This window comes from Maylandia zebra, linkage group LG22 (assembly GCF_041146795.1).
Source record: "Maylandia zebra isolate NMK-2024a linkage group LG22, Mzebra_GT3a, whole genome shotgun sequence".
Lineage (NCBI taxonomy): Eukaryota > Metazoa > Chordata > Actinopteri > Cichliformes > Cichlidae > Maylandia > Maylandia zebra.
In genome coordinates, this window is record NC_135187.1 from 12,072,390 (window position 1) to 12,086,309 (window position 13,920).

Below are 13,920 nucleotides of genomic sequence, written 5' to 3' on the forward strand. Positions count from 1 at the left end.
TTGGCAAACACACCACAATTATGTTATTTCGTATGGCTTCATTGTGCGCATTTCCCTGTGATGTAGACTATTGTTTAGCACACTGCATTAAATTCACTAAATTGGATGACTCCCTGTTCTTGTGTGAGTGGGTATGTGTGAGTATTTGTATGTTTGGGGCTTCTCTGCTTTGTGTAGCTGTAATTTCAGTATAATGGGTTGTATTGATGCTGAGCCTATTTAGTCTTAAGTGCTCGTCTGTACATTAAGTTTTAGTGTCATTGTGTGTTGTATATACAACAAAGTGGATTTAAAATAGACTTTTGTTATTTATAAGGAATGCTTGTAGTAATTTTTGATATTTATACTGTATACCCAACAGAAAACAGGGTAATATTTTTAAAGAATACATCTTTCATACACTTTTATACACACAGACTGTATTGTCAGAGCTTCTGTTTGAAACCTGAGCATTTCTTTACAGCTTCCAGACAGGTTTCATTAAAAACATGTGCTTTTTCATATGTGAAAAAAACGATGGTAATGTCTTACAGTGAGCTATGCGATTATAAATTCTCTAATCGGCAGGCGTGTATGAATTGCTGTTCTTTGAGGATTATGTAGGATTACTTGCTTAAAATTTGAGTCCGTGGAGATTATAGACGTTACTGATATCAGATCTGAGGACCTTGCAGAATGAAAAGTGGGCACTGAGGTAACTGTCTTTGTTCAGGAAAATAATTGCCAAGCAGAGGTTTAAACATCATTCTTGGCCAAAGACACCATCTCACCTCCTTTTAGTGCTGCTGCATTGTCCTGTGCGGTACTGCACATTTTGATTTGATCTGATACCAAGTAAATATGGGGCTAGTATTGCCAATACCAACGCTGATACTGATACTTTCAACTTATAAAGGCAGCTAAATCACTTAGATTTTTACTCTCCAAAATTGCTAGCTAACAGAACAAAACGTGCCTTTCAGATTTTCGTGTATTTCGAAAAATCAGTTTTTATGCAGACCTGGAAGGTCTTTAAAGCAGTTTGGGTCAACTTCTGTTGTTTAAACGTGTGACAGATTATAAATAAAACCAACTTAAAAACCAAAAGGGTGAGGCATTTTTCACAGTGCGTGTATATTTTCATTTCCAAAAAAGTGTATTTGACACAGTTCAGTGGTCCACATGCTAAACTTAGAGGGCAGAAACGAAATATCGATTTTATCACACTGGTATCGATCCAATTCCAATACCCACATTGACAGTGATGCTATCTATATTTACATGTAACAGCCCACCTCTACTGCTGCTACACGACACCTGCAGACAACGAAAAGCAGAGATCATTCCTGTTCTTCTTTGGAGTCCACTTAAAGGGCACATGCGTAGATGGTGCAGTGTAGTGTAGTGTCTCCATGGGTGAGTTTGTAGTTTAATATATCTCGTGGATACAGCAAACAGCCCAAATAAAAGTGTAAATGATTACTGATATGCACTGACATCTGATCACTCAAATCAGCTCCCGAGGCGCTTTGGGATGCATTTTGCTTCATACTTGTAAGTGTTGATGTACTGTAGCAAGAAAATATGTCATCGATGCAAGGGTGTGGCTGAGAAGTCAAATTTCCTTAGGAAGGTTCCTAACTGAGCAAAATGCCCCACAAGTTTGTACGGTAGCCATAAAAGGGGCTGGTTGAATTGTCTAAATGCCAAGGAAAGCCACATCAGAGCTTCTTTATTAGCTCCTTTACCACAGGATACACTGGCTTATCCTTGATTTAAGGAGAGGAGACAATGCCATCCCACAAATCATAGCAACATAACATTAATAACACACCTGAAAAGTGATGAAAATCTTATGAATCTTAATTATAAGTTTGTTGCTGATGTGCTTTGAATTTTCAGCCTGTTGCACCAACAGCTGAACTTCAAACGTTAGGCTTTGCTCAAGGTGTTAAATATAGTAAACATGATTTAAAGTTCATTGTGGTTCAGTTTGCATAACTCAGTATGTCCATTGTTGTACTGGCAGCCTTTAGGATAAACATTAATCCATTCAGGATCTTCTAGTCCTGAATGAGAAGTTTACTTCAGTCACGAAGGCATCAACAAAACAGAGGAAAAGGAGTTCCACTGGGTCATTTCACCAGCAGGAAAAAAGAAAACAATATGTATTTAATTTATAGGGTATATAAAATATTTCACCAGAGGAACGCATGGGGTGAAGTAACATGCATATTTTATATTTCATCTTCTGGACAATGTAGTGTTTAGTGTGGCAGGCGTTGTGAAGATTCTAGTGCAAGACTAGTCCGATTCTTTGCACAGCACTAAGTCCTTAGAAATTCTCCTCGATTTTCCTTCACCTCAAGATGTTTTCCAAGTTAAGTGATTAGGAAAATGAGGTAAGAAATGTGTTTTTCATCTTTGCCCTGTCAGCTGGATTAGCCAGTTCATATATAGTATGTATTTTCTTCAAAAACTGAATCACTGTCTGCAAAAAAATCTAGGTGTAGCTTCCTATCTAATAATCATAACATCAATGACTCCCTTTAGCTGGATGCTCATGTTATCGCAGCTCTACCATCTTACAAACATCTGGAAGAAGACTGTGGTTTGAGAGCACAAAAATACCTCACTAAACCTTATTGCTTTGTGACCTTTTTTCCACTTTGCTGCCCCAGACTTCAGATTCAACGTTAAACTGGCCTTTTCAAAGACAGTGCCCAGATTGCACCACAGAGATCTTGATTATATTCTGATGGCGCTGTGAGTGAGTTTAGCATATGTTTGTTTGTAAGTGCCAGTGAGCTTGTCCTTGCAGCTGCAGCTTCTCTGTGCCAAAGAAAAGTGCCAAAATAATGCCACACTAAAAAACTGGGACTTAAACTTGCTGCATTGTAATTCTGAGACAGACTACTTTGTCTCGCTGGAACTGCTTTATTTGCACTTTGCACGTTGATGTGCAACTCACATTACAGATATTTTTAAATCGGTAACACACTGTTCATTTACATTCAGTTGGGTGTAACGCAAAAAATGTGAATTACACTTTCTTTCTACTCTCTACTGCCTGTCAGTTTTTGCTGACCTTGCAATGTAGCTGTTCAAGCCAAAAAACAAAACAAAACTGCAGCGACATTCAGAAAATGCATCATCCATCAAGGTTAATTCCCTGTTTATCAAATTATAATGTGTATGCTCCATCTTTCCATCAAGTTTCATGAAATTTGGCTTTGTTATTTATGCATAATCTTTCTGGCAAACAAACAGCCATCAAAATAAAAAGAACCTGTCACATAACACAAGTTTTTTCGGAAGTTACTGTTCTAAGGGAGGAGTGTCCACGCAGTATGATGTTTGCAGATGATCTGTAGTAAGAGTAGGGAGCGGGTGAAACATGAAACGGAGCCTGGAGAGGTGGTAATGTATGCCCTGGAGAGAAGATGAATGAAAATCAGTAGAAGCGAGACAGATAATGTGTGTAATTGAGAGGGAGGCAGGTGTAGCAGTGAAGATGCAAGGTGTAGAGGTAGTGGAGGTGGACGAGTTTAAATACACGGGGTCAACTATCCAAAGCAACAGGCAAGAGAGGTGTAGAAGAGAGTGCAGGAGTGGGTGGAGATGAGTGTCAGGGGTGATTTGTGACAGAAGCAGCGAGATTGAAAGGGAAGGTTTACAAAATGATAGTGAGACCTTCTGTGATGTAAGGTTTGCAGATGGTGGGAATGACAAAATACAGGAGGCAGAGCTGGAGATGCTAAGATTTTTGTTGGGAGTGACTTAAATGGACAAGATTAGAAATGAGTACATCGGGTTGAGTTAGAGAGGCAAATAATTGAGTATGGAGCTCCCAGGTAGGAGGAAGAGAGTAAGACTGCAGAGGAAATTCATGGATGTAGTGAAAGAGGACATCCAGAGGGTTGGCATGAGCGAAGAGGATGCAAAGGACAGGGTCAGATGAAGGCAGATCATCTGCTGTGGCGACTCTTAAAGATACCATCTGAAAGAAAATGAGGAAGAAGAATGCCATCGCATCAGTCGGGTCTTTCTTGTTTTAGTTCTCTCACCAAGTATGTTATATTAAGCAACCGATTACATAATTCATCCTCGGCCTCTAGAAAGAAATGTTCTATGATCTGTCGAGCCTCTGAGCAGGATGAAAGCACTGGCTTGTGATCTGGCTTGGAAAGAAATTATAGTTTTGGAGAAAAATAAAGAATAAAGAAACAGTGATTTGAATTAAATTACTGCTTCATCAAGTTTAAAGGAGCTTAGTCATCGGGAATTTGTCTCTTGAGTGTAAACATATCCTGTTTTAGGGAAAACTGCAGTGACTAATGCTTTTCTCATGAAAGCACTGACATTTCAGTTGCAGTTTATGATGTGTTTCGACCTGCTCCTTTACCCTAATGTATGCTTCCATCCTTCCAAGTGCTTTGCAATTAGTTGGAGTGTCATCTTTCAGTTTCAGTAACCCAATCAGTCAACATTATGAAAGTAATGCAATAAAGAGTAACATATGTGTCAGCTGTAATCACAGTGGTCATGGGAACTTTATCAGAAAGCAGCAATTTCCAAACGCTGTAAATGCGTGACGAGTGGCGTGTGGGTGCTTGACATCACAGTGAATGGAAAACACTGTTCTTATCGTTGTGTTGTGTTGGCCCCGGGCAGCGTAGCATGTGGCATTAATGTGGATGTGTCACTGCATTCACTCGGAGCTTAGTGAGTAATGAGGAACTCCCTAACTGTTAAATGGATTTCATCAAACTTGATTTACAGCTTTCCACTTCTTCATTTTCCCACACTCTATCCTTCTTTTCTATCCTTCTACCACACCTTAGTCACTTTCCTTCTCGCCCTTCTCCTTCTCCTGCCATCTAAACAAATTAAGGAGCAAATAAAGAGGGAGGAGTGATATGGGTGATGAGGCATGCCAGAATGTCAACAGATGACAAGCAGTGCAGACGGGGGGGTGGGGGAAAGAGGGAGAAAAAGATAGAGAGAATGTGTTGAGAAAAAAAAATAGAAAACGATTCCCTGAAAACCCAGACTTGAAAAGAAATGATTAATGAGGCCAGATGTTGGGCTTCTTTTAGCATGAATCATTGCATTCCCCATGACAAAGCAAAAATTATCCCACATTTCCCCAAATGTAGCAAATTACTCCTCACACTGCAGACAACAGAGACAAATCCACTACTTTTCTGGCTTGAGCAACTTTTTCCACGACGGGTGAGACAGTAAATCGACTAAATGTTTCAGGCTTTTTTCCTCCACCCTGACATCATTTCATTCCGATCCATAACTCTGTGAACAATACAAAAACAAGGTCTTTTAAATAGATACACTCGGGCAGAACCACTTCAGAATGCTTTTTCCCGGCCGAGCTAATTATGGCATCTGTGCAATCAAACGCCTATGAATATGCAGTGTCTTGTGAAAACACAGCAGACCCTCCAGTGGTGCTTTTGTAGGCACCGATTTTAATGAATCAAATAAACTGGGCATATCTTACTTATCCCTGACTGAACAATTTGATGTAAATTTATAGTGTGGAATGAAACGGTGCGTCAACAGAAAATGGTTAATAATCTGTTGATTTATATATACGTGTGCGCATAAATCATTAGTAAAAACAGGGGTTTTCTTCATCTTTTTAAAGCTAGTGACCTACTTAGGTGTTAAGGATGCATGTACACACTGAATAAATATGCCTATCACTAAAGCTGTCTGATTAATACTCTGTTTCTTGTTTGTGTAACCCGTACATAATTGGAAACATAAAACCCATCAAAGCAACCATCTCCTTGGAACAGAAGCACAGGCTGTCTTAGATTTTATATTTCTGTTCTTCCACTTGCGTGTCCATAAGTTGCTTCAGGCTGACAAACATGGCAACATAATGCTCATTATGAGTAGCTGGATGGTTTACCAACTCTCAACAGTCACCATCATGGCTCTGAATTGTAAAGGAGAGTCAAAAAGAAAAAAGAAGAAGGGAAAAACTAAACAAGTATAGCTTGTTTGGAAGGTTTGCCAGGAGGAAGCTTCTTCGCTCTAAAACTAACACGGCAGCATGGCTTAGGTTTAACAGACTTGCATATTATCGAACAACAAGACTTCCCAACAACTTCTGAGCAGATGAGACGATATCAATATTAACAAAATGAAAATGAAATGAACACAAAAGAGTTAGAAAGTTAAGAAAATAAATCCAAGGAAGGTTAAGCTATTAACCTGACACTCTAAAGTCTACCTGAACCACCTACTGATTCAATAGCACGGTAGGTTTGAAATGTAGACATCAGTAGGTAAAGAGTTAACAGTCCAGTCATGTAGGTTCACCGAGCAACTAATGGGACAAAATGTACATGTAAGTAAAGGTAAATGACTTATGAGTGTTGGATTGGAGACTTGTTCACAGCCATTTAGTAATCAAATTCATTTTCAGTCAGTTAAAAATGATTTAAACAACAGAAACATGTATTTGGCCTCTTTATTGTAATAATATGATTCATAGTTAGTTTCGTAAGAGACGCTCTGACTGGGCATCTATTGTATGTGGAAACAACATCGACGTCTGTCCTCTGTGGAAGAGCTTTTGCCTGTTTCAACATAGTTTGCCAGGTGCAGATAAACTGACAGCATGTATTACAATACCTGCTCTGTGTGACTCAGTGTGGGAAACTCTGTGCTAATATATTTCAGTTTTAGTGAGTTTTGATTCGCCTAAGTTAGCCCCCCCCACCCCCCCCCCACACACACACACACTTTCATGCTTTGCACTACGCTAAGGTACCCATGACACTGGTATCAATCTTCTCATCTCACCCTCTGAAAGAAGTGGAAGTGTTTCTCCGTAATGTCGGACTGATTTTATAGGGAATAGATTGTCATCGCATTGCTGAGGAAAGAAGGAATTAGATGTGTTTCTTCATGAGTCTCTGGTTCCTCTTTTCAGTCGGGCGAGTTAAGCAGTTACATCAGCTCCACGTTACTCAGGGGATGTGTTTCACTCGTAATCCATTAGTAAAATGTGTCAGCAATAAAACATCAGCTAAAAAACTGTTGTTAACTTCCCATGTCAGAAAATCCTGCGTGGAACTCCACCGGCCCGATGCATTCTCGAGCAGTAATAAAACATAAGGGAACCTAATGCGCACATAGCCAGAAGGCAGCCAGGCTATCTTAGGCTGTGCAACTTAATGTTAAGCCCTCACCAACAGAGGAGGCCATCCATAATTAACCCTACACTGTCAAGTCAAAGCAGCAGTCATAACATGCCCTCACATGTCACTCTAACCTTTTTCACTGCATTGTTTTCTCTGCCGTCAACCCATCACCCACATCTGTCGTTCCCTGCATGAGGACTGCAGCAAGAGGGGGTTGAGGGAAAAGACTTTGATCTACCATGTTTCCTTCACAGCGTTGATCTCAAAGGCTTTAGACAGCGAATGATACACAAAGCAGAGGGAGAAAAACATGCTTCTCATTTGAGATTGTTGAGGTTCGTGTGTGATTTATTTCCTGTTAGCGAGGGGCGATTGAGCTATTTGGCTGTAGGTTAATCACTGCTATCAACATCTGCTGTTCTCTGCAAGAAGCTAAATACCACATATTGTTTCATTTTTCCTTCCTGTTCGACATTCTTTTCCCACCAGTCTAAATCTTAATAAATCTTTGTATGATTAAAGATTTCATTAATTCCGGAGATGGGAGAATGGGCAATTAAAACGTGTGAATCAAAGCAGAGAAAAGGGGCGAGGTACAGGGAGCACAATTGACTGAGTCAAAGGGTCAGAGAGGCTAAGTCAGAGAGAAAGAAAGAACAAGGAAACGAGCAAGAGACGGTGATTAAAAAGTGAAAGACGGAGATAGATTTGCCTGTCTTTCACTAGAAACTGAAATAGAGGCCAATCAAATGTGTCGGGGAGACCAAAGTGAGAGATCTGTGGGAGCAAGCGAATCAGAGATGGATGTCATGTGGACACGGAGAGAGACAAAGAATAAGATTAATAAGATTTATTTGCCTTAAAGGGAAACGTGCATATACAAAGTAACCCCCCCTCCCTGTACTTGGTAACTTACTTCATCTCCAACTTAATCTCTATTAGTTGTTTGGTGACAGAGTCTGTATTTTTGATGGTCAGTGATGGCAGAGGCTGTTTCCTGCCACAATGGTGGATTGCTTTCTTCTTGTCAGTGAGATGGAAAGAAGTTCAGTTCAATTCAGTTTTATTTCTATAGCGCCAAATCAGTTGCCTCAAGATTTTTTATATTTTAAGTTATAAACCTCACAAAAATGCAGAGAAAACCCCAACAATAAAATAACCCCCCAATGAGCAAACACTTGGTGACAGTAGGAAGGAAAAACTGCCTTTTAACAGGAAGGAATCAGACTCTGCTGTGACTGGTTGGAGATAGGAGAGGAAAATAGGGCAAGAGACACACTCAAGACAGACAGAGATTTAAAATAATGTGGGTAAAGTAGAGTGTTGTATGAACACATAGTGAGTGAAAAAAGGTGAGTGAAGACAAAATGCTCCCAGCAGCATTGGTCTTTTGCAGCATAACTAAGGAAAAATTCAAACAGTAAGCTTTATTAACAGGGAAAGCTTTAATCTTAAAACTAGAGAGGTTGTCTGCCTCCCAAATCCAAACTGGGACCTGGTTCCATAGAAGACAGGGCTAAAAGCTGAAGGCTCTGCCTCCCATTTTACTTTTAAAACCCTAGGAACGACAGGTAAACCAGTGGTCTGAGATCAAAGTGCTCTATTGGGGTGCTACAGTACTATGAGCTTTGTAAGATAAGCTGGAACCTGATTATTTAAGATCTTGTGAGGAGAAGGATTTTAAATTTGATTCTGGATTTAACAGGCAGCCGATGAAAAGAAGCCAATATGGGAGAGCTATGCTCTCTAGTTTTAGTCCCTATCAGTACTCTTGTTGTAGCATTTTGGATCAACTGCCAGTTGATCCAAAGCAGTGTTTCTTGTAATTCAGCAACTCATCTTTCTTTTTCATGAACACAAACTGAACGTTTAAGAAGTTGGATACAAGCAGTATAGCACTTAATCAAAGGGGGAAAAAAGAATAAAGGGGAAGTCTTTCAATATTTTTAGGCAAGGTACATGTCTTTGATTCCTGAAAAACCAAGTATATCTTTATTAATATCTAATGGACTCTGAATTGTGCAAATGCTTGCACAATTGAAGCGCCACAGTTGTTTACTTTTCATCCAATATCATCAGCAAGTTGCATTTTCAATTTGCCCTATATTCTGGTTTATGATTAGATACCTGTTGAACTCATATTTGCATTAGAATCTGCTCCTTTGCAGTCAGTAACAATTAACAAAATCACGGTGAACGTAGTAAACATTATACCTCACGACGCCGCTCTCTCCTGGTTGTAGATGCTTTGTCGCCTGCGCAAAAACCACCAAAAACCTTTTCCGTCTGCAGATGAAGCAAAGATAAAGGTTGGCAGAGTTAAAAAGCAGGTTAAAGTTCAAAGGGGTAAGAAGAGCAAACTCTCCTCTGATCTCTGACAAGGAGGGAGGTTAAAACATTAGCATTCACTCTGCGCAGCCATATTTTAGCCCCGCATCTCCTCAAAGGCAGGGAGGAATTCATGCAGTCTGCACAGGGGAGATACATGGGGTACATCCAGCATATATATTTGTAAATACAGTATGTGGGTGTGCATACTAAACTGAGAGCGGTCCTTGTGTATATACCTTGCTGTGTATATGAAGACAAATGATGGAACGACAGAACACACCGTGTACAGTACGGTCTGATTTCCACACTCACAAGCTCTATCCGTAGGATTACTTGAGTCCATTTATCATTCCATATGAGTGTGGCTTGCATGGGTAATTGTAAATTAAGTGGATTACTGTGCAGTGTAGTGCCTGGGGGAATTAGAGAATCTCTGAATGGATGCAAAATCCTTTCGTACTGGAGCCTGCAGGTCCCAGAGCAGCATCAGCACTTTCTGAAGCAATGATATCAGCATGAGCTCCTTTGAATGATACTGATTTAATATCAGCACGGTAGATGTAATGATACTGACACTCATTATGTTTCAGCTCCCTGAAGTGGGGCCAATGTTTCAAGTGATTGGCACATTCAGCAGTAAGTGTGCTTAAGAATAGGTGTTTCACGGGACGAGGGTTAGACCCTTCCATATGCAGGAATACTTTCCTGCTGCTCAGCCAAGGCGGAGGGTTTGTATTTAATAGCAAAGTTGGAAAGTAAGTGAGGGAAAAGTATATGTAAAGTTGTTCTTTCAGGGCTTTGCGTAAGATGAAGCTACAAGATTCATTCTTCTCCTCCTGGCTTCAGTGGCCTTATACCATCCAAATCCCTCAAATCAAAATCCACCTCGAATGAATTGCCGTGGAATACAAATGAGGAAGCAGTGGCAGGGATTTCTCTTTTAATGAGGACAAAAACCTATCACCACATCTAACCTGAAACGCTTCATTTGCCGCTGCCTGCCAGCCTGCGCTTCCCAGAAGAATTCTGGGGTTAAAACTGTAGAGTTTGAGCGCGGTTCGCTCAGGGCCCTGGCAACAAACGATGGCCTCCCTCCCACACCCCCGAACATTTAAACCCAGCTCAGTTTGCCCAAAGCAATCTCGGCTCGGGAGTCGAAAGGTCGCTTTAAATAAATAAAGAATAAGGAGATTACTAGGCATCCCACACACGGAATGAGCAGCACTTTGAAAGGATAGCCAAGGCTACACCATTTAGCATTCAGTAGCCTCGAGCAGTCCGTGAGGCTAGCAGTCAGAACAGAAAGTCCAGATTGACTCCCACTCACTTGCCACAGCTTCATCAGTTCTTTAAGCTAAACTTCTGACCTGTTTGTCATTGTGCCGTTTGTTGTTTGTCAGCCATGAGAATATGTGGAATTAATTTATTGCCTCAGGTTGAGCAACGCAGACACTGTTTTGACCAGCATTTCATTATAATATGTTTGCATCTCCGTGACTCTCAACTTTTACCCACCCAAACTTTGCAACAATATAGCACTTGGGAATTGTAAAGCAGGTGACAAGACAAATGCTTCAATAAGAGCTCTCTGAAAGCTTTTGTGTTATTTTCTGAATCTTCTAAATAAAAGCGGCAGTGTTGGGCTGGAAGAGCACACTCCCAGTGAGACCATGTAGCCAAGATTACACAGTACATCAGTGGAACTCTATTCCCAGGTATTAGGTGGGACTTCACAGGCTTTAAAAGCAAACTCAATAAGATTTGTGACTCATCGTATACATGCACACACAGACAGCCAGCAAAATATAGTCTCCAGTGCATACGCATGCCGGGTGCATGGACCCAAACACACCTGAAATCCAGTCTTTTTGGGGCATAAGAGCCTGCGCGCACCGTCATACACACCACACACATACATGCCCTTTGTCAAGCCGAGCTTGTTACATCATCCTGAGGGGAGTTTATCAGCGACCAATCAGCAGCAGCCCAAAGGCTGTTTTGTCTTCCTTTTGCCTGAAACTCTCTGAACTCACAGATTACCTTTCAGCCATGGGTATTTGCTTACCGCAGCCTGAATTTGCAAGTCTTTATCGTGGCTACTTGCCATCACTGAGGGGAAGTGTTTTATACACAGTTTATCTGCGCAAGGAGAGTCAGTCCACCGGTAATCCAGGTCTTTGTTTAACTACCTTCTTAGCGTGTTTGCTCAGTCACGGCTTAAAATAAGAGAAATTATTGCTTCTTTTTTTTCATTAGACAACACTGTGTAGCATCTTATCATTTTATTCAAATGCCAAATGAGTACCCAGGTCAAGATATTAAATGTAGAGATTGCACAAGCAAAAATTCATCCATTTATTAAATCTATAAATTGAGAATCATATTAGCTGTGCAGTAATGCTGCATATGAGACTGGAAGTATTTGCTTGCTGTTAACAGGTAATTTGTTACATTCCATGTTAAAAATGTGTAATATTTTTCTATAGACATGGTTTACAGTCCCATATATTCTTCTCAAATGTTTGGCCATTTACACACTGGGAAGCATTTTCTAGTGATGGTGAACTTATGTAGCATTACTTTAATAATCTTTATTCCAAATAGTCCTAATAGCCTTTGAATGCCTCTCTCTTTTCCTGGTAGTAAAAACTAGTCACTTCTACTTCTTAAATTCCCTGCACATGATCACACTGTCATCAGGGCTGCCTTTAAGGGGGTGGGAAGAAAATCAGCACGTTTTTCTTTATTTCAGATCCTTTTTTTTCTCTTTTTGGCTGATTAAAAAGGAATGTTTTACGTGACAGTGTTGCACAATCCACCTTATAGGGCTTCACAGGCGACCAAAGGCTTTCTCACCTTCACAAATCTCCACCCTAATACAGTCCTGTGAAGGAAAGCGAGACAAAAGCGTCACTGTAGCAGGGAATTTTTTCTGTGGTGGGAATATTAGAAGCATACACAAGGAAGGATGAGCGAGCGGAGCAAGGCAAAGCTCACTGGAACGACTCCCAGCCCTCATCACAATCATGCCGAGACCACACAGCCACAAAATGTTCCAAAACAGTTGGAATACATGGGATGAACTGGGGAGGGTATGTGGTGCCTTTGATGGTGAGCGGTTAACACAGCTGCCTCTGCTCAAGCAACTGCGTCTCTCTGTCTCACCTGATTTACGGAAATGTGAAATGATGTGCACACACTGCATTCAAAAGATACAAGCTTTCTTTTGAGAGAGCACGTCTCAAATTACACTAAATTCTCTGGTTAACACAATCCTAGTTTCCAGTGTCATTTAGTAACCAGTGTCATTTAGTCTCATTAGAGTTCCAAGCAATTAAGAGAGAAAAGTCCCCCCAGGCATAAACAAAGGCAAGAGCGGCATTGCAAGTATGGCAACTGTAAGACGCTCTAAGGGTGCAGGAACTGCTGCAAGAAGACACTATTGGAGTTAAACCGGGGGTGCAGAACAACCACATTTTGCATAAAGGAAAATGTGAAGCATTTTTGGACTGCTGGACATCAGATTAAGCGGGACAACTTTGAAGACAAGAGCAGCCCTCTGGAACAGCACCCAGGCCTCTTCATCACCAACATATTCTGACGATGAGCACTGGCCAACCTCAGGATCCTGGCCTGTCTCCCAGCCAGCCCTGCTAATTACTCCCCCTCTTCTGAGCTAATTGGCCGATAAAAAATGAGGATGGCCTCTTCACCCAGCCCAAATGTTGTGCCACCATACGGCAGTAGGGAGGATTATGCGGGCTTATGAGGCATGGTGACACTCAGCGAGAACCACTCCTCTGCTATTAATTTCCCTGTCAAGCGAGTCGCCTCTGCTGTGTCACTTTGGTTTGTAAGCGGATGCGAGAAAACTTTGGCCCGGGGTTGACTTCCGACAACTTCTTCTCATTTAGCGCCCTGGTACAAATGAACAATGAGATCACTCATTTGAGCAGATGTTGAGTCCTGGGTGATATCGGTGTTACAACTTGTTACAGGCAAATTACAAAGGGCTTATCTTACTTGAGTGGATTTTCCTTCTCTTTGCACAGTCAGGACTGCGGGTAGGTGATTTGGGATTTCCATGAAAACCCGTCTAACAATAGACCATGCATCAAGTTAATAGAGCTAATGTTTAAGAAAATAAATGCCTTGGACCGGCTGTCCTGGTGGTCTGGCTGTTGAGACACAACACAATGTGACTGCAGCAGATTTTTTGTTTACAGCCATAAATCTCCATATAATTAGGAGGCTATTTGCTGAGCAATTATGATATTAATTTATTCAAACACAGCTATATTTGTGGACTTTGCAGGTAATATTATTAAGTCTGTGAGAAATACAAATACTGAATAACAAGCCGTGCTCAAAGCCAGCAGCCTGTTAACAGCACTGGCAAAGGTCAGTGTTGGAGGTTGATGAGAACCAGGCGAAT